At 25.7% G+C, this 19,743-nt stretch overlaps 1 long non-coding RNA gene across 2 annotated transcripts; it reads left to right on the top strand.

The window, feature by feature from the left end:
• The first annotated feature begins 2,005 nt into the window (after positions 1-2,005).
• On the top strand, positions 2,006-19,438 carry LOC111623357. Of its 2 annotated transcripts, XR_002756428.1 has the most exons (6): positions 2,006-2,055; positions 2,131-2,235; positions 13,866-13,968; positions 15,753-15,855; positions 15,927-17,334; positions 19,379-19,438. It is a non-coding gene; the product is annotated as an uncharacterized LOC111623357 (long non-coding RNA). The 2 variants fall into 2 exon arrangements; XR_002756427.1 differs by having other exon boundaries at positions 15,753-17,334.
• Positions 19,439-19,743: the final 305 nt, after the last annotated feature.

Consider the following 19,743-nt stretch of genomic DNA (forward strand, 5'->3'; position numbering starts at 1 on the left):
TTCAACAATGATTTAATTTCATTGTTGATCCGTTAACAATTGTTTAAATATTGCATTGTTGTAATGAAGTCACGAATGACGTCGATCGTCGTTTAGTCTTTTAATTAGTACAAAATTTAGATTTTTGAAAAATAAAATATATTTTATTTATGGAAGTTTAAATGACACGGATAACTTAATATAGATCCGTATTTATTGTTAATAGGTATCTGGGTTGTGTCAGACGTAGGCCTATCGTAAAGTTTATCGTGGAAGCGAAATATTAAAATGGTCGTTAAAATATTAAAAATACAACAATTTAATTATTGTTTTAGATGAATAAAAAATATCAGATATATTTTTGATGGAATAAAATTTTTTCCGTTCTCCTTGAGTAATCTGAAATGAATCTGAAGTTTGAATTTTATTAGTTTCAATTTTCTGCGTAAAATATATAGAAATCCTGGGCTGTCAGGCCTAATACAAGACGTATGGCATAAATTTATTTTCAATTATAAACTGTTTTTAAAGTTTTCATGACATCCTTGGAGTGGGGTACCGTGGGTGTCAGCCGCCCGGGGCGGAGGAAAATTTCGGCCCCCCTTATTTAGGTATTTCAATTTAAAAGACCAAAATTCAGTTTTGTCACAGAACAAGCAATGAAAAATTCGGTGGTAGTGCAGCGACCTGTTTAAAATAGTTCTATTGGATATTAGTGGTTTATATGAACGCGAATGAATCGTACAAGCAAAAAGAAAAAAAAAGGTCAACAGGTTTCGCAGGATTTCCTCGGATGAAAAAATTACTAGTTCACCCGGACGGCGAGCCGATTCCCGGACTGTCCGGACGATAGCACTATCGTAGGCGCGATACAAGTATAGATTAGGATGTTTCAAATTTTTACAAGATATTATTATTATTTATTGTGAAATTTTGCCGCTCCCTGAAAGATAAATTTTCCGCCCCCACTAAGGTACGCTACTGCATCCTTGTGAGGACCCGAAAACACTCGAAACAACGCGAAGTTATATAGGAATTTTATAAAATGATTACGTAAGATTGTTGGTATAAAGACGTAGAAATTTCGTGTTTATATTAAGAAATGTTCGATTTTTATAAGAGAAAAGAGAGTAATAATTATAAAAGGTGTTTATATGTACTGTACGGTATATTAAAGGACAAAGCAATAGAATTAACAACAACTTGGGAAGAGAAATCCACCAATCCTGGAACAGTATTATCGACAGGGGTGGAGGATTGACACATTTATAGAAGAAGCGTACTTAGAAATACGATAATGGTGCATGCAAAGGGATATGTTGTTTTAAAGAAAATGTTTTCACAACTTTTTGTTTTTAAATATGTATTTTTTAAAATTATCGATTTGTATATACAGGATCGGAGACATGATACGGATTTTTATGTTGTTATTTTTATATTTCGATGTTATTAGCGACAAAATAATGTAAGTTATTTTAATAGCATTATTGTATGGTGAATTATTATGGCATTATTGTAACCCTTTTTAAAAATCTTGTTTCTAGCACATGGCAGCGTAAACCTGCTGATGAGGGACCGAATGGTCCGAAACACAAAGTGTGTAAATTGTGTACAGGTAAATCAGGCCGACAATAAAGATTTTTCCTTTTTTCTCTGGCTACATTTCCTCATTTTGCAGGACTTGGACACCGGTATAATAAGTCCTATATAGTAATACGGTCTGTCCTAGTAGAAATTTTAAATAATAAAATTTAAATACAATAAATTGTTCGTTAAATATTTACATAGTTTTTTAGCACGGATAAATTATTTTTTTTATTAGAAATAAACTATTTCTTACGATCATCGTTTAACACGAAAAGTTAAAAATAAACCACGCCATCATCTCCGTATTAGCGTTAAGCAGAGTACGCAAAAATAATTATTCTTTAAAAATTTAATAATATACTAATACTTATAAGTAACGTAGAATTATTAATATATAGAATAAAAATAAATTTAATAAACCCGAAACAAAACGTCGAAATCTATGTTTATTATTATCGTCTGCAGTTATGTTTTGCGTCATCAGTTATGGTATTGTATTTAGATCATTGAAATTATAAGTTTATTTTTTAATGAAAAAATAACAATAACTTCATTTAAAATTAGGAACGATAAAGATATATTCAGAAAATGTACGGAAAAGACTATAAATTCTATTCTGTAGAATATATCATTAGGCTTAGATAGGATCTCAAGTTACAAATATTTTAGGTGAGTGCGGTAATGTTTTTATTTTTAAATAATATAAAATATAACGGATCCATGCCAATAATTGTTATAGAATATTCCTATATTCTACAATTTTTATATATTTTAATAGTTCTAGAATATATATACTTTCTATATATAAATTATAAATATATTCTAGAGTATATTTATAAATGATATATATTTAATAATTGTAGAACATATATATATACTCTAGAATTAATCTAGAATATATTTATAATTTATGTATAGAAAGTATATATTTATATATGTTCTATATATAATAATTTTAGAAGATATTCTTGAATATATATTATATATACATTCAAAGAAGAAGACAAAATACATATATTTTAGATGACATTTTAATATATATCTTTGGTACTTTTCTGTTAACAGAAAGCCAGTTCATATGTATAGCAATGGATAAGATTAGGGATTTCTCATTTCCCCAAAATTGTTGATTCTTCGCAATATATTTGCCTCCAAAGGTCCGTTTTTGACATGCATTGGTATACTGCCTATTATGTGTTTCGCATTTAGTTGTGCGCTTCGATACTCACTATCGCTTGCACCTTGGTGCCTGGGTGGGAACAATTCCCCATGCCTCTTAAAACTATATAACGAGTACTCTACAAATAGTCTGAGTTGGCTACTCGAAGCAGGCACGTGGTGGGCTGAATAGTTAAATGCGATGGTCTTAGAGGAGTGACGTAGACGATGGTATCGCACGTCACATTAAAGTTACGACTGGCATCCCATTAACAGAAAAGAACCGTATCCTTCTAGATTTATTATAATATATATATATATATATATCATATACTAAATTTATTATATATATATACACACACACACCATATCCTTCAATACATATACAATATACAATACAATACATATTGTCATCTTTAGTTTTCTGCTAGTTATAGCAGATCTGGTGAGCACCACCTCTTTTTCATGCTACTCTATCTTTCACTCTTGTCTTTAGCTCCTTATAACTACCCTCTCTTAAGTTATGCACCAGTTTAATTTTTCTTTTTTCTTGTTTCTGAATGCAACCATTCCTTCTGTAATGTAATTCCATAAGCCTTCCTTTTGAATTGTGTCTCACATCCGATTTAATTTTTGCCTCATCGTTGTCTCTAATATGCTCCTTTTTTCACCCACTACTCTAAGACCTCCTCATTTCTCACCTTATTGCTCTATCTGACTTTCTCCACAGCCACATTTCCAGATTTTATATATATTTTAGAATACCAAATTTTCTATAACAGTTATTAGCATTGATTATAATATATTTAAATTTATATTACAAATATTTCAGAATATAATTTAATTTACAACTTTTTCTATAATATAATTGTTTTATTTGAATTTTATATTGATCTGTTTGATGGAGTACTCAGGATTTAATCTTGGGAAGCCAAGTTGAATGGATAAGAGAAATTTTTAATGCAAATTTCATGGAATTTATTCTTATATGACAGCTAATTCATATGTAGAAATAGAAGACAACACACAATATAAATAAAAAAATGAAGTTTAATTAGGAAAAGATTTTAGGAAAATTTACTAGTATTTTTGTTTTTTATTTTTATTTTGGGGGATGCTAGGATTCTTGGTCCCCTCGGGGTGTATCACTGAATCTGTTAAATTACTTGGTAGAAGTTAGTTTTAGAACATTTGTTTATATTTATTATAATTGTTATATATTACAGAAATATAAACATATTGGCACAAGTTAACTAAAAATACTTTTACTAAACATTAGCAATTTATGAGTTAATTAGTTATTTTTTATGTTTTTGAAGTTGTTTAGAGTCATTTGAACTTCATTTATTTACTCTATTAATTAATAGAATTTGAGTTCTCATTAGTTAGGAAATTAGTTGATTTTTTGCTTTATTTTGATTTTGTTTTTGTTGAAATAATTAATTTGTAGCTGTAATCGAGTTCTTAAAAATATTTGGGTGAAGTTTAGATCATTTAATAGAAGAGATGGTTCTATTGTTAGGAGAATTAAATAATTGCTGAGATTTCATACATGCAAAAGTAGGTCTGTGCCAACAGATGAAGCAGAAACGCAACTGTCTCAGGCATTCAATTGGAATGATACAAAAAAAAAGTGTCATAATTTTTACAATATTGAAGATAAAATAAAAAATAAAATATATTTGAAGTTTTGGTGAATATCCATTCAGAATCATTAGATCACAATTAAAACTAGCAGAGTTGATTCTTTCCTTATAGGCAGAAAATCTGTCTAGAAAATCGACTCTGCTAGTGTTAATTGTGTTCTAATGTTTATGAATGGACATTCAGTAAGACTTCAAATATATTTTATCCTGAATTTTTAATCTTTATTTTACAAAGATGTCATAATGTTTACAGAAATATAAATATATTGGTACTGTTGTTTAGTTGCCTTGGGCATCAAAATTATTTGGAACAGTTCTTTGCGAGAATTTACTCAATTTAAATGAAATGAAAAATATATGCTAATTAACTGCTTTGTTTTTTAATTAATGTTATCTGGAATTTCTGATATATGAGTATGAAGCTTCACTGATGTTAAATTAATTCTGTTTAATAATAATAATCATAGAGGTAAATATAATAATGTGGCCAGAGAAAGTACTCAAATAGACAATTAAGTTAAAATGATTTTTTTGGAACAAAATGTATGTAAATCAGATACATTCAAGTGTTTTTGGATTTATAACATTCATCTATACTCCAGTCAATGATATATAATTTAATTTCCAAAAAAAGAACAAAAAAAATGTTTTAAAGGATATAGATTTTTAATGTCTATATACACAACTCACAATCTAGAATCTGAGTCGGAAGTTAGTTAATAAATGTTTACAAACTTATTAATTAGTTAACTGCTGACTCTGATCTTGATTTGGATTGTGAATACAAATGTAAATATTCTGAATTTTCATTGTAATTAAACTAAGTATACAATTAGATCTGTTTCACTTTTTATGCTTGACTGAGTCATTTATTTTGGCTTGGTTTACTTGTGATAGTAATAGTTATTTGTAACAATTAAAGTGAATTATAGTGAACAAATTGTAGCAACATAGATATTTATAATCATTACTGATTCATACATTTAATTCTTTGTACAGACAAAATTAAATTATATATGAAAAATAATTTGATATGCTAAAATGTAAACTGTATCATTAGTCAAATTATAATTATCAATACATTCTCTTACAAAGGTAATATGAAAACATTAAAAATTTCATGTTTTTAAAAATTTATACTTGTTTATATTACTATATATATAACTAAATGACAAATTTAATGAAAATTTTTTAAAATATTATATTCTTTATATCTAGATTTAAAGTATAGTCAATAAAATCAAATAGTAATAAAAATAAAAAATGTTTGTATATGTGTACAATATTGATTTCTAAGGAATTACATTGATTTCTAAGGAATTACATCAGTTACTATAATTTCTTTCCAACATCTATGATTTATTCATTTTAATAATAATTGTAATTTAATATTTAAATGAAAGTTGACAAATAACAAAATTTATGTAATATCTGCTTCATGTTTTATTATGCAGTCAGTAAAATAAATTATGCTAATTAGTAGTTTCAGTTCTAATTTAAACTAACATTGTACTTTGTCTAGTAAAATTAAATTTCTGTTAGACAAAGCAAACTTCATTTCTGTTGAGAAAGGCATCTTATCTAATAAATAGAAAGGCCATGACCATATAATTTAAAAAACAAAAGCTGTATACCATATTTTGAAAAGGAATTTAAAAATAGAAATTGCTTAATGTTTGGCAATAAATAGAAATAGAAAAATTGCCGATTGATAGATAACTTATTATTATTAGATCTTGAATTGTGTGCATTGCCAACTGAAATTTAAAGATTGGTTTCTTTAAAATAGTATCTGAATGTTCTTCAGAAATAAATTTCTACATTTTCTCAAAGCTCTATTCTTACACAATCTAAACATTAGTGCATTAAGATGGATAACATCTGACTGTTATACAGGGCAGTATATTACACATTTAAGCACTGAAGAAAATTCTAGTAACATTTGCCAACCTCTCTCTCTTCCCCCTGCATTTTTTTATTCTTTTAATTAAATGTTTAGTAGTTATCTTAAGGATAAAGGCAGCTGAAACATGGCACTGGTTATATCATTCTCTTCTCTCTTGTTGATGTTATGAATCAGTGACTCCATATGCCTGCTGACTAGCATAGAATAAAAATTCTTTTGATGTTTTTTTTATAAGATTACATTACATCTATATCTGAGTCTAAATATATAAAGAATTCCCATGAAGTAATAGATAATACTTTATTCCTTATTTTTATTCATTGTTTATCTCATTGTTGATTTGTATAAAACAAAAATCTTGAAGATTACCATTAGAGAAAAGACAATGTAGTTATATATCAATGATATTTTATTATAATGCTCTTTGGAAAATTACAAATTTGGACTGTTTGACTATATGGCCTTGATATTTCGATTTATTAAGTTAAATGCTTGTTCTGGCACAGATGCAATTTTACTGAATGTAAGATTGTATCCTTGAAATTTTTTTTGTATTTATTGAATTTTAATTTTAGTACAAAAGTGTGTGTATGTGTGTGAACAATTTTTTTCTACATTGATATCTTATTTATATTTTTATGTTATAGTATTCAGTCCACATTAAAAATATCTCAAATCAATTTTAGGTGCAAAAATTTTTTTATATAATGGTAAAATAGCATTTTGAATAGACCAACATCATATAACAACAATCTAACTCTGAAACATGTTGAAACCAAAAATATATAATTCTAAATGTCTTTGGAATATTTAAACATATTCCTCAACGAACCTATAACAAACAAAATATAATTTTTCAACAAAAATTTTGAAGAAATACAATATATATTTTTTTAATATTGAAAAATCTAGAGTTAAAAATTTGTAACACAAAATTTGCAACATTTCTGGGAAAGCAAAAAACACAACAAAAAATTTTGAGTTTGAATAATCTTGGCATTGGACACAGAAATTTTGACTTTCTCCATGCTTTATGGTTTAAAAACATCAGCTTTGATAAGTTTTTAGTTTAAAGCATGTGTATTTTCAGATTTTAAGGGGTAAATTTGATTTACAGGCCAGAAAGTGATTTCATGACTTAAATGGCTTTTACTCTATATCATCAATATCATTTATTTTCTTTTTAATTAATTCAAACAGAGTAGAGTGTATTTTATTTAATCTTTCTTAGAAAAGAGTTCCAGGTAACATAATAGATGAAAAGAGAGAATTAAATTATAGTTAATTTCAGATTATATATAAGAAGAAAGAGATTAGTCATTAGATTATGAATAAGACAGAAGGGAATGTATTGTATTTATTTCCTTTTTTCTTTATTTATAATTTGATTCCTTCTTTTTCATCTAGTATTTTATCTGCAACTACTCTGCTAAACCTACTAGATTAACTTAAGATATACAAAAGAAAGTCCTTTTAATTTTTTTCAGTTTCTTTTTATAAACTTGGTACATACTACTTACACATATGTAATATTTTTGTAAGTTTGTTGACTGTTATATGGCATGTACTGGGTACCAGCAAATTAAAGTAATAGTGATATTTACTGTATAACAGTAACTAAAATACTATAATACAGTATCCCAAAAAGTAGTCTACACACTTTGATTTTTAATAATTTTTTTCTGTCTGTATTTTCTTAATTTTAATATAATTTTATAATGTAGATTTCATTTTCAAATATTTGCTGTATATTTGATAATTATTAAATTAAAACTAAGAAAATAAATGTGAAGTTATTAAAAATTAAACTGTATATACATTTTAGAACATTCTGTATTTTAACTACACTATATATAATGTTAAGTACCGTAATTCTATACATCATGAGATGGAGCTTACAAATAATAAGTCACACCTTTCACACTATTTCCAGAAGAAACAGTTTAATAAATGATTTCTGAATGTTAACACATGAAGCATGCCACTTCATGTAGATGAAAACATTAGTTTTGTTGAGTTTTATTAAACTTCTGGAAATAGCATGGAAGGTGTGACTTAATAAATTATTAAGTACCATTTCAATGCATCTCTTATGTGTTTCTGATGACTGATATATAGCTCCTGTCATAAAAAGTTTTGGTCACCCCTATCATATAGCATGGTAGAGTTTTGATAGAATACTAATATACATGAAATTAAGATAAGCTAAAATATATTAATAAATAATTTTAAATATAAATTGATGACACTGAGATTAACATCACTCAGCAGTAGTAATAAAACTTTTACATACTCTTATTTATTTTGTTTAAAGTTCCTTACAGTTATTTTTTATATTTTTATATAAATTAAATTTGTAATAGTAGAGTAAATTTGAAAAAAAATTTATTCAATTTTGAAATTTACTCTAGAAAATGCTTTTAATGAAATGAAGTTAAAACATGTATTAACGTTTCATTGTTTAATCAGGATTTATTATAAAATTAACGAACAGTTATTTATTGTGACAATGTCACAATGCCAAGCTGCAATTTTTAATTCATATTTTTAAATTTATTTAATTTAAAATATATGCTTTCCACCTCATTAATAGTGTCTTTGCCCCTGTACATCATACTTTTCTTGTTAGCAATAGAGTCACACCAGTCATCTGTTTAACTTCTTTAAGGGGAAAATTTTTAAATTGAAATAATATGACTTCCAATTTGCATTGGAAGTTCATAAATAGTTAATTGGGGTCTCCTGCCCCTAATTTTTCCATATCTGATCTCTGCTTTCATCTATCTAACTCCATTCTTGAGATTAAGGAAGGACAGACAGATGACAGTTATAGGTCTACAATTTTTTCAAATTGCAGCCAACAATTAAAATTTAACAAGATTATATACAAGACAAAAATAAAATAGTAAACTTTATTGTGTTAAGTGAGCACTAGTTATTCCAGTTGTTAAATATTGAGCCTATAATTTTCATATTTATACAAATTTTGTAAATTTCTGATTTTATCATTTTTGTCATACATTAAATATTTATAAGACACTGTTTTAATGTATTTTTTATAAGAAAAAAAAAGAAAATAACATTTTTTCTTTCCAGACTAATTGTTTTTTTTGCTTTGCATAAATTAATTTGTTTATTATTAACTGTAAATGAATTTGACATTTATCTCTCTGATAATGCTTGCAATATCTGCCAGTTATATCATGTTTGAGTCTTAGATATACAATCTATGTTAAACAATATTCCATAAAAAATTTGTGCTTTACCCCAAGTAGTCCCAGATGAATGCGTAAACACTTATTCAACCATTTACAATTAATTGAAAATATTCAGATGTATTTATAATTTGTTATTTATGTTAATATATAATAAACTTTTAGTTCAATATTTTTGAATATACAGAGTAAAATTTTTTATAACATTTTAAATTTACTTATAACAATTTTAAATTTCAAGGTATGATATCAAATACAAATTTTGATTTGAAAATCATAAAAGAAATTGTGGTGACTGGCTTGTTACTTATATATTTTGAAATTTCAATTTAAAATTTAAAGTTTATGATAATTTATAAGTAAAAAAATATATTTAAATGTTAATTTAAGAACTTTTTTGTGAGTTACTATATTATGTCCATTATTAGCCAAATAATTACTTCATTATCTTTTAGAATATATGGATGATAATGCTTGGTAATGAAGAAATAACAGTAATATAATATGAAAAACTTTGAGAAGAAAAATTTGGAATTAACTTTATAAAATTTGAAATAATAAACATTAAAGAAAAAAATCTGAGGATGAATTGAGAGGTTTGAATGCTCAGCAAAGAAATGGTTAATGTTGGAAAACTGTAAAGGAAGAGTCAAAATTATAGAATAATTGGTAATAATAAATATAATACCAATTTCATAGCTGGTTTTAATGAATACATGACAATTTATACCTTAAACATTATAGAATTTGGAAAATATTTCTTATATCATTATGTGAATTGTGTTAATCTAATTGCTGTACTTTAGAAATATGTAAAATTGATTTTCCAAAGGCTCAATAATTAGAATCAAGCTATTTTCATTTATTCATTAGATAAGATTGAATTGGAAATGGTTAATTTAAACTCAATGAATTGATTCAGAAAGTAGGAATTTTAATTTTCTAAATTTATATAAGTTTTTAGGAGCTAAACAGAAACAAAAATGTGTTTATTCTTGTATTAATTAACAATGACGTGTTCTTCTTCTTCTTTAATCATTGAGTCGTGTACAACTATTGGTGGCTTCATAGATGAGTTTTCTCCAGTGAGTTCTGTGTAGTGCCCAGTCTTTCAGGTATTTGAGTTCCAGGCTGGTATCTGCTTTAATGACACGTTACTATAATAATAATCTTTCACAGAAGGCAATATAGATAATGTCAAATTATATGTAGCTTCAAATATATTCTGAAATAGTTACTATTTATTGTAATTTATCTGACTTGTGAATTTTATTAATAATAGTTTCTGAAAAAAAGACACAGTATTTGATTTTCTTAACAGCATGATTCTATTTAGAAAGTGAGGTGTAATCAATATTAAAATGTAATTTATACTTTAATGAGAAGATGAAATAGACAAAAATATATTTTTAAAAATGTTTATAAAAAAGGAAATCAACTATCAAAAAATATAAAGTGGAAAAAACTAAAACAAGATGGTTCTATAGTTCACTTATCATTGAAGAATAATTTTTCTTGGGAATTATCTTGTTTATAATTTAATCAATAGTTTCTAAAATCATATAACAGAAAAAAGGAAAAAGATTCTGAGAGGAGAATAAAAGTATGTCTTAAAGTAAATAGAAAAAACAGGAAGAAAAGAAGAAAGAAAAATTACTAATTTTTGAATTATTTTTAATTATCTAAATCATCTGTCTTGAATTAATCTTATCCTGAATATTTGTTAAATAATAATATTCTTTCTGATGCACTATTTTTCTGTTATTGTATGACGACTAATTAATTAATTGAACTAACTTGGAGGGATGCTACCTCACATGAAAAGAAATCAAAAAAGGTCCTGTAAACATAGGTCTGAAATGAATGTTTTACAAGAAAAAAATGCTTGCAAATAGACACAATATTAAGTACTTGCAGATAATGTATATATATTATTACTGATGGTTGTTACTAGATAAACCTGCAACAAATGTTCAAAATGTCTTACATAATTGCTTTTTTAGAGACTGCATTTACTAATTATTTATTTATTTTTTTAATACAATACAGTAGGTAAAGTCATTGAATAGAGAAATGTTAGTCTCTTCTGCCATATTTTTATGCTGTTCTCTAATTTTGCTTCATCAAGGTGACAATTTCTTCCTTTTTTTTTCTGATTCAAAGTGGATGTCAATGCCATTCCTGATCTTAGATCTTTAGTTGACAAGTAACAACTTAAATCTATTATATCATTTATAAATCTATGAACATGTTATGGCATGTTTTTTAAAAGCTTTCTTGATCATTTTAACAGTTTCTGCATCTGTTTTTTTTTTTTTTCCAATTAAAGCAGAATTTGATGCATATACACTACTCTTTGAAACTGGTCATCTTGCACAATTTTACGACATGAATCACTAATAATGTTGTTGTTGACTGACACCTAATGCAAGAAACTTGGCTTGGCAGTAAGAAAACATTAATTTTCTCACTTTTTCAAGTCTGCTGCTCAAATACACATAAAAGTCTCCATAATATAAAATAAGTCTCTGTATATATTGATCATACCTTGTATTAGTATTAGGTAGTGTTCTAACTGTCTACTTTTCAAAACAAATTACCTGTATATCATTTTAATTATAAGTAGTTATCTAAAATATAATTCAAAACTATATATAGCCAAATAATCAGGCATTTAATGATTTTTTTATTATGGAATATTTAGTCTTGGTTGTTTATATGGATCTATAATAAATTGTTAATAGAATGAAACAGAATAAAATGTTTCTTTAATGCTTCAGATGACATCTAAACTGCATACCAGTGATTTTCATGCTTTCAACATCTACTCTGGAGGTATGGGATTACAGTGGTGTGAATTACACTAAGGTTTAGTTTCCATTTTAGCAATTTTCAGTAGAATATACATTGAGTTATCCATGAAAAATTGTAAAAATTGTGGTGGTCACAATAATTAGAATTTTGAATTCACAAAATATTTTTTAAAGCAATTATGAAATATATCAAAATAATTTAAAATTTGTTAAAATTATTGAAGTTTTCTATAATAGTTCTTAAGAAGTCAGATTTAAAAACATGTTCTCTCTCTGTTTGTTTACTTTTCATGCCAGCAGAACGGTAAACAAGTTACACTGCTAGTCTGCTAACAACCACAAGCAGTTTAAACATTTATAATTTATTTTGTATACTAGTACTTTCTATATATTAACAGGACTTATTATACTGGAAAATTATGGATGCAGATATTTAGTCATACAGTTCAAAAATAATGTTCTTTATTTAGTTCACCTGAACACATACACTTCAAACTTGTGTTTTGTTTCGGACTTGTTCGTCCCTCCTCAGCAGGCCTTCAAATGGCACTTTAACTTCTGTTTTTCCAAACTTCACTATATTTCCTCTTAAACTTCCGATCCACAACAACCATACGATTTTACACATTCTTCTCTTGGTTTGTCTGTAACCACTTAATTTTATTTTCAATACATTCCTAATTCCTCCTAATAGTTTAAACATATTTATTTATTGCAATAATTTTATCAAATGTGAATTAAATAAATTAATTAGGTCTAAATCTATTGCTAAAGTAGATTTTGTGATTTTTTGGAAAATGCTCTTATATTTTAATGTATTATAAACTGTCACATTTTAAACATTTTAATTTAAATATATATAAAAATGTATAAATTTTAATATAATGTTGTTAATATAAATTTGTTATAATATTTAATATAATATAAGCTGAACATTCTTGATCTGTTTTAAGAATGTTCAGCTTTCTATCAATGTTATGTAGGATTATGCAGAGACATTTGGATTATACATTTTAAGACTATTGGACTGTACTTAATAAAACAGTAGACAAAATTATTGTCTATAATTTTTTTTAAATGTTATTTACTGAATCAAATATAGAATAAATAAATTACAGAATTTTTATTCTAGTTGAAAATTTTAAGATGAAAGTATTATATATCTTTGAATTTTTTTATAATCAAATTAATACCTGAAGATGACTGTAATAGATTGAAAGTGTCTGTCTGTAAAGTTAAACATACTCACATATACTGAACCAATTTACAGTGTGGTACGATAAACAACGAAAAAATAACGAAAAACAAACGTTTTCGAACCCCTTCTGGGTTCTTCATCAGGTTCCTACAGTTTTAGCTCGTAAATTCGAATGTCGTTGTTATAGTTAAACATACTATTAAGTGCCCGAAAAAAGAATATTTTTTAAAAATCTACTCTTACCATTTGTATTTATTATAATGGTTGGTTTATATCTAAATATTTAGTTTCCTAATATTAAATGCATGTAGGTTGTTGCTTGTAATGTAGTAATTTTTCAATAATTCATTTATTATTATGTAGTGTATTGTGAAGAAATAAAAGAATTTGACATGGTTTCTTGGATGGTGGTTGTACAGAATTAAGGAAGTTTTACAAATATTTATTTGGTATACTTAATCTTCAGGTAAGAAATTACAGTTAGTAATTTGTATTGATATTCCCATATATTGTATTTTTCAGTATATTTTTTATCATTTGATACTGTAACCATTGTTAACCATATTTATTACATACATAGCACAAGATATAAAATTATTTCCAATCTAAAATTACACAAATTTACAATATTTATTTTTATTCTTCTTTTTAATTTAACAAATTTTTAAAATTATTTGTGCTTTTAAGATGTACAGTACATATAGAAGATATTATACATAATAGATATATATGTACACACACATGCTTATATATATGTATAGTCAATATGTAATCTTTTTTATATAGATATAATAACAAGTAAAACAAAAATACTATTACCTTCAATAATGATTACAAACATAAGAAATGTATAAAATCTGATAAAAAAAAATCTAAAATCTCAACATGCTTTTGTACTAGCTAATTTCATGTTTGAAATACTAGAAAAATTTGAAAGTATGTTGAGAGTTTAGGTTTTTTAATCATATTTTGAATATATTGTTGATATATCAGCAATAATAATTATAATATAATATATGATATGTTATTAAGAAAACCTTAAACAAATGTAAAATTTACGGAAAGAATTTATTTTTAAAATCTTTGTTATTAAAGCAAATAAAATATTAAAGATATCTGATATCTATCATTATATAATGATAGATAGATATCTTTAATGACATTATTTTCAGATTCAAAACTTTTTATAAATATAGTTATTAATGTTTTTTAAATACAGGAAAATTATATAAAATTGCATTTATTAAAATAATGCTTACAGAAATTGGACTATAATGAGACATGTTATGTATTGATAACATTAATGAACACAAGCAATAATGTATTAAAAAAGTTTTTAAGTTATCTACTCTATGTTTCTGGAGCATTTTCTGCTTTTTCATAAAAATGTATTAATATATGAATTATACAACAATTATGAATTTTATATAATCTTGTTAAAAGATTTACCATTCATCATAAAAACAATTGACTTGTTAAACTTATGATTGTAGTTGTTAAGGGAAATTTTACTGTATCTTTGAAGTGGTCTGTAGTGGAATAATTTTTCTGATTGCAAATGTAATTTCATGTTTTAACTTATCTAAGTTTCAAGGAGTTTTGACATACATGATATCTTTTGTGTGTCCCTTAAGAAACACTACAAAGGATCAAGTTTTTGCAGATATTGGAGGTCATATTATAAATATCCCTGCATGTCTAATGCAGTTATTGCCAAATTCTTGATTTAATCATTTTTGTACTATTTGCAGAAAGTGGGCTGACAATCTATCTTGCTGAAAAATTAACTTTCAGCTTCCAAAGGAAAAGTATCAAGCCACAATTGTAGATAGTTGTCAAGCAGGTTTAAATATGCTTTCCCAGTTTATGAATTCTCAAAAAAATATGGCTGGATTACATGCTTTTTTGTAGATCCTACAACCAAAACCATAACTCCTGGAAGGTGGAGGTCTTGCAACTTCTGCATTGAATGGGAATTTTCTATTGCCCATATACAACAATTCTGTTTATTTAGTATCCCATTTAGCAATTAGTTTTTTGCACATCCAATGGCAGAATTCTAAGTGTAAGTTTGTCAATTAGGCTTCAGTGCTTGGTGAATTTGCAGCTTGTTGGGAATTGAATTTGAATTCTTGTAAATTCCTGAGAACAGACCTTTGTGTTACACTGGATTCTGATGCAACTTTACTGGAAGAAAGACAAATTTTCTAATTGTGCTACAATATCAATGAGTTATTTATTTTTTTGCAGGTTTCTTGCAGTCAAGTTGGGGTTTGTCACAGATACTTTCATCTTATTTGAATTTTTGTAACAATTTTTACATTATAAAATGAGCAAGAATTGGCCAATTCAGGTACCAAGCATGAAAGGCTTTAAATCATTATTTCTGTTATAATTATTTACCCAAAAAAATTCTTTTTTCAGTCATATACTTTGTCAAATTTATTGTGTGTGATGCAAGCTGATGTTGATGGCCAAAAATACTGTCAAAAACCCAATTCACATTATCTGTGTTGCTTTACACACTACAACTGCATCCAAACAATTTACTGTCTTTTTTGTACAGTATTGTTTGGTTGACACTAGAATTGGCTGAGCAGTTCTTCTAAGCAACAAAATTTGCATTCTGAAATGGAATTTTCTTCTGATTTGAAGATACCCTTTATTATTGGATACTTTTTGGATCAGCCAATAAGAAGCTGAAAATGGGACAATTTGAAAAATGGTTTTTTTTTATTTTGTATTTTACAAGGAAAAGAATTTGTACCTGGCTTAGCTAATGCATCATCAAATAGCCATGTGTTTCCTGACTTTTGCCATTCACTGTATAAGAAAAAGCTTTTAGACAAAGAAATTCTCTGAAAACTTAGTTTTATTCACAAAACATCATGGAAACGTGCATAACCAATTCTTTGTTGTTTAAGGCAGCCTGGTTTTATTCAGTATAAAATTTTCTTCTTTTTTTATGTCCGTAATGACCTATTATATATTTAAGTCTTTGTATTACATAAATAAGTCTATAAAAGAAAAGTTATTAAAATGTTATTTTTTCATTAATTAGTAATTTTAACAGTAATTAATTCTAAATTACTTATCCATCTACTAATTTCCAATCTTCTAACATATATTTAGTTTTTTAAGCATAAGTTTTAAGTAATGTTCCTATTCATTATAGTTTAACATAAAATAAATCTATTTTTTACAAACATTTTTCAGCAAATTTTTAATATATTTGTGACTTTAACATATTAAGATAAAACTATGAATATAGACTAAAAAACTATAAGGGACTTCAAAATGGAAAAATACTGCACAATAGAAGTTTTGTATGAAGAATATTTATATGAATGATTTACTGACCAAAATTTTTTGCTTAAAAACATTATGCATGACAATTGAAAATAGAAACAATACAACAACAAATTTTTCCAAATTCTAATTTTCAAGAACTTTTAAATAATGTGTATAACTTTTACAGAAATGAAAAGTACTGGCAAAGTAATGAAGTTGTAATGACTTTACAGGTGATACAGTTAAGAATAATTAAACAGAAAAATATGTTAAATGGAAAAAATAAGTGTTTGATTTTTTTAAACATCCTTATTTCTAATAGTAATAATAATATATTAATAGTTATTGCAAAAATTGTTGATAGTGTGAGATATAAATTTTCAACCAGTTTCAGCTATTAAAAACTCATTATGAATATATGGAATTCTACAAATATATTTTAAGCATTTTCATTGCATCATTTCTGTTGAAGCTATTGAGATATGGAAAATAGTAGAAACATAAAAAATAATGGAATTGTTAGACCCTTATTTTAATTCAGGTATGTTTTTATGATTTATTTTTGTTTATTTTAAATATACTTAGGCTATTTTCAAGTAAATATGATATTAAAAACATTGGAATAATAATTGAGTTTGATTTATCTAAGTTCTTTAAGTATGTCCTTTTTTTCAATGTTACCTTGTGGACTTTATTTTCACTTAAAAAGACAATAATCAACGGTTGAAAATATAATACCAAAACAATGGTTGAAAAATGGAAGTTTATTTTCTAAGCCATTACTTAATATACATTTTGGAACCTATGCCCTCTCATCAGTCTTCATTTTATGTTCTTTTTTCTAACTGAAATATTGTGTGTTCTGCTACATAAAATACAAAACAATAAATTTAAATAAAATTTTTAAAGAGACATGTTAATATACTAGAACAAGAATTAAACTTATACCTTAACTGCTTTATATAAAACTAAACTTTATTTTTAAGGAACTTTCAAATATTGCATTTTGCAAAACATTATAACAAATAACCAATACTTCAGGATTGAATAGACATTATAAACAGAATAGATTACTTTTATATTTCAAATTTTTAGAGTATTAAATGTTAAACAATTACAACTAAACTATAAATTATAACATTCAAATGTATCTAAACTTATTTTTGCATATATAAAAGCATTTAGCACTTCAAATTATACACAAGTTGAATTTATTTATGAGGAAGTATGATTTTGTTTGTTACTTGGAGAGTAGTTATCATATATTGTAATGATTACCTGTGTATAAGATAATAAATGATGATGTTTTTTTAACTGGTTTACTGTCATTTTGAAATATTCCTTTTTTTTTGTTTTCCTTAAAAAAATATGTGATTCATGTGACTATTCAATATGTTATTTTTCCATATATGATATTATATTTGTTTTTAGAATAATTAAGTTGCAAAGTTTTGATGTCAAGTTTTTTGCAAACTTTTCTGTTTGAGCTTTTAATATTAGTCCATCAATTGAAAATCTTGTACTTCTTTGAACTTGAAATCATTACTTTGATGCTTTATTGACATCTATAATAATTGGGCTGCAATTTGAAAAATTGTAGACCTATAAATTTCCACTGTCAACCATCTGTCTGTCAATCTTGAGAATGGAGTTAGATAGATGAAAGACGAGACCATATATGGAAACCTTAGAGGCAAGAGGTCCTGATTAACTATATACAAACTTCGGTACAAACCAAAAGTCACGTTATTTCAATTCAAATTTTCCCTGAAAAGAGTCATATAGATGACAGGCATGACTCTATTGTAACAGGAAAAGTATGATGTACAGGGGCAAACCACTACTAATTTGAGGTGGAGAACATAGACAGTATTTAAGTTAAATAAATTTAAAATATGATTAAAAATTGCAGCCTAGCATTGTGACGATGTCACAATAAATAATTGCTTGTACATTTTAAATTTTTTATGCCGTTCTCCAAGATTTAAATAAACATACTCATTCTTCCACATAGTTGATATCATTGAAAATGACAAGTCCAATTTTCTGCACATTTTTATATTTTTTTAATCCATGCTCTATTTTTTGGATAAATCTTGATTTTTTTCATGAATTGAGAGGTGCTTTTTTATTAAATGATATGTTTATTGTAGAAAATACTGAATACTGAAGGATAAAAGTAAAAGTGAGTCATAAAAGAAATCATAAAACACTTTTAACATAGTTTTGATAACTCAGTAGAGGATTCATTCAAGTGATAATAGTTTTATCCATGATGTAAAAACATTATAACTGAATATTTGCTTGAAAATATGTCTTAAGTGAAGACAAAATGAAGATTGTCTCACAATAAGTGAACTCATTACACTAAGTTTGACTGTGTGTGAATCTAAAATTGTGAATGTGGATTTCAAAAAATAAATGTTCTAATATGTATATTTGTAATAATCCTAATTATTTTACATTCTAAAATATAAGTTTATAATAAATAGATAATTAGAGAACTTTCCAGTAATTAATAAAATAAATATTTAGGGTAGTTTCTAATTTCTCATTCATTAATTCATTAATCTATTTTCCATTAGGAACACTGGAAAAATATTACATTCAAAATATAATACAGATTTCAGTAATGAGTAATTATGATGATATATTTAAAGAACATAAGATTAATTGGTGAGTTCAGATTATTTTATTACTTTTTATTGTTTAGTTTTTTACACACAACTGAATTAACAATGAACATAGTATCAAAAAATGTTTTAAAATTTTTCAGTTCGTCACTCAATAACTTAATTAATTTAAAGAAACCTTAAGATTTCAGTGAATAAACCAATATTTATATGAAGAGATTTTACAAAAAAAAGTACATTACAATAGTTTGTAGATTAAAAGTATTATTAATTAAATATTCAAATCAATAGTAATACTTTATTATCCTTCTAAAACT

This window comes from Centruroides sculpturatus, unplaced genomic scaffold, assembly GCF_000671375.1.
Source record: "Centruroides sculpturatus isolate CEXI.00-Female unplaced genomic scaffold, Cexi_2.0 scaffold220, whole genome shotgun sequence".
Classification (NCBI taxonomy): Eukaryota; Metazoa; Arthropoda; class Arachnida; order Scorpiones; family Buthidae; genus Centruroides; species Centruroides sculpturatus.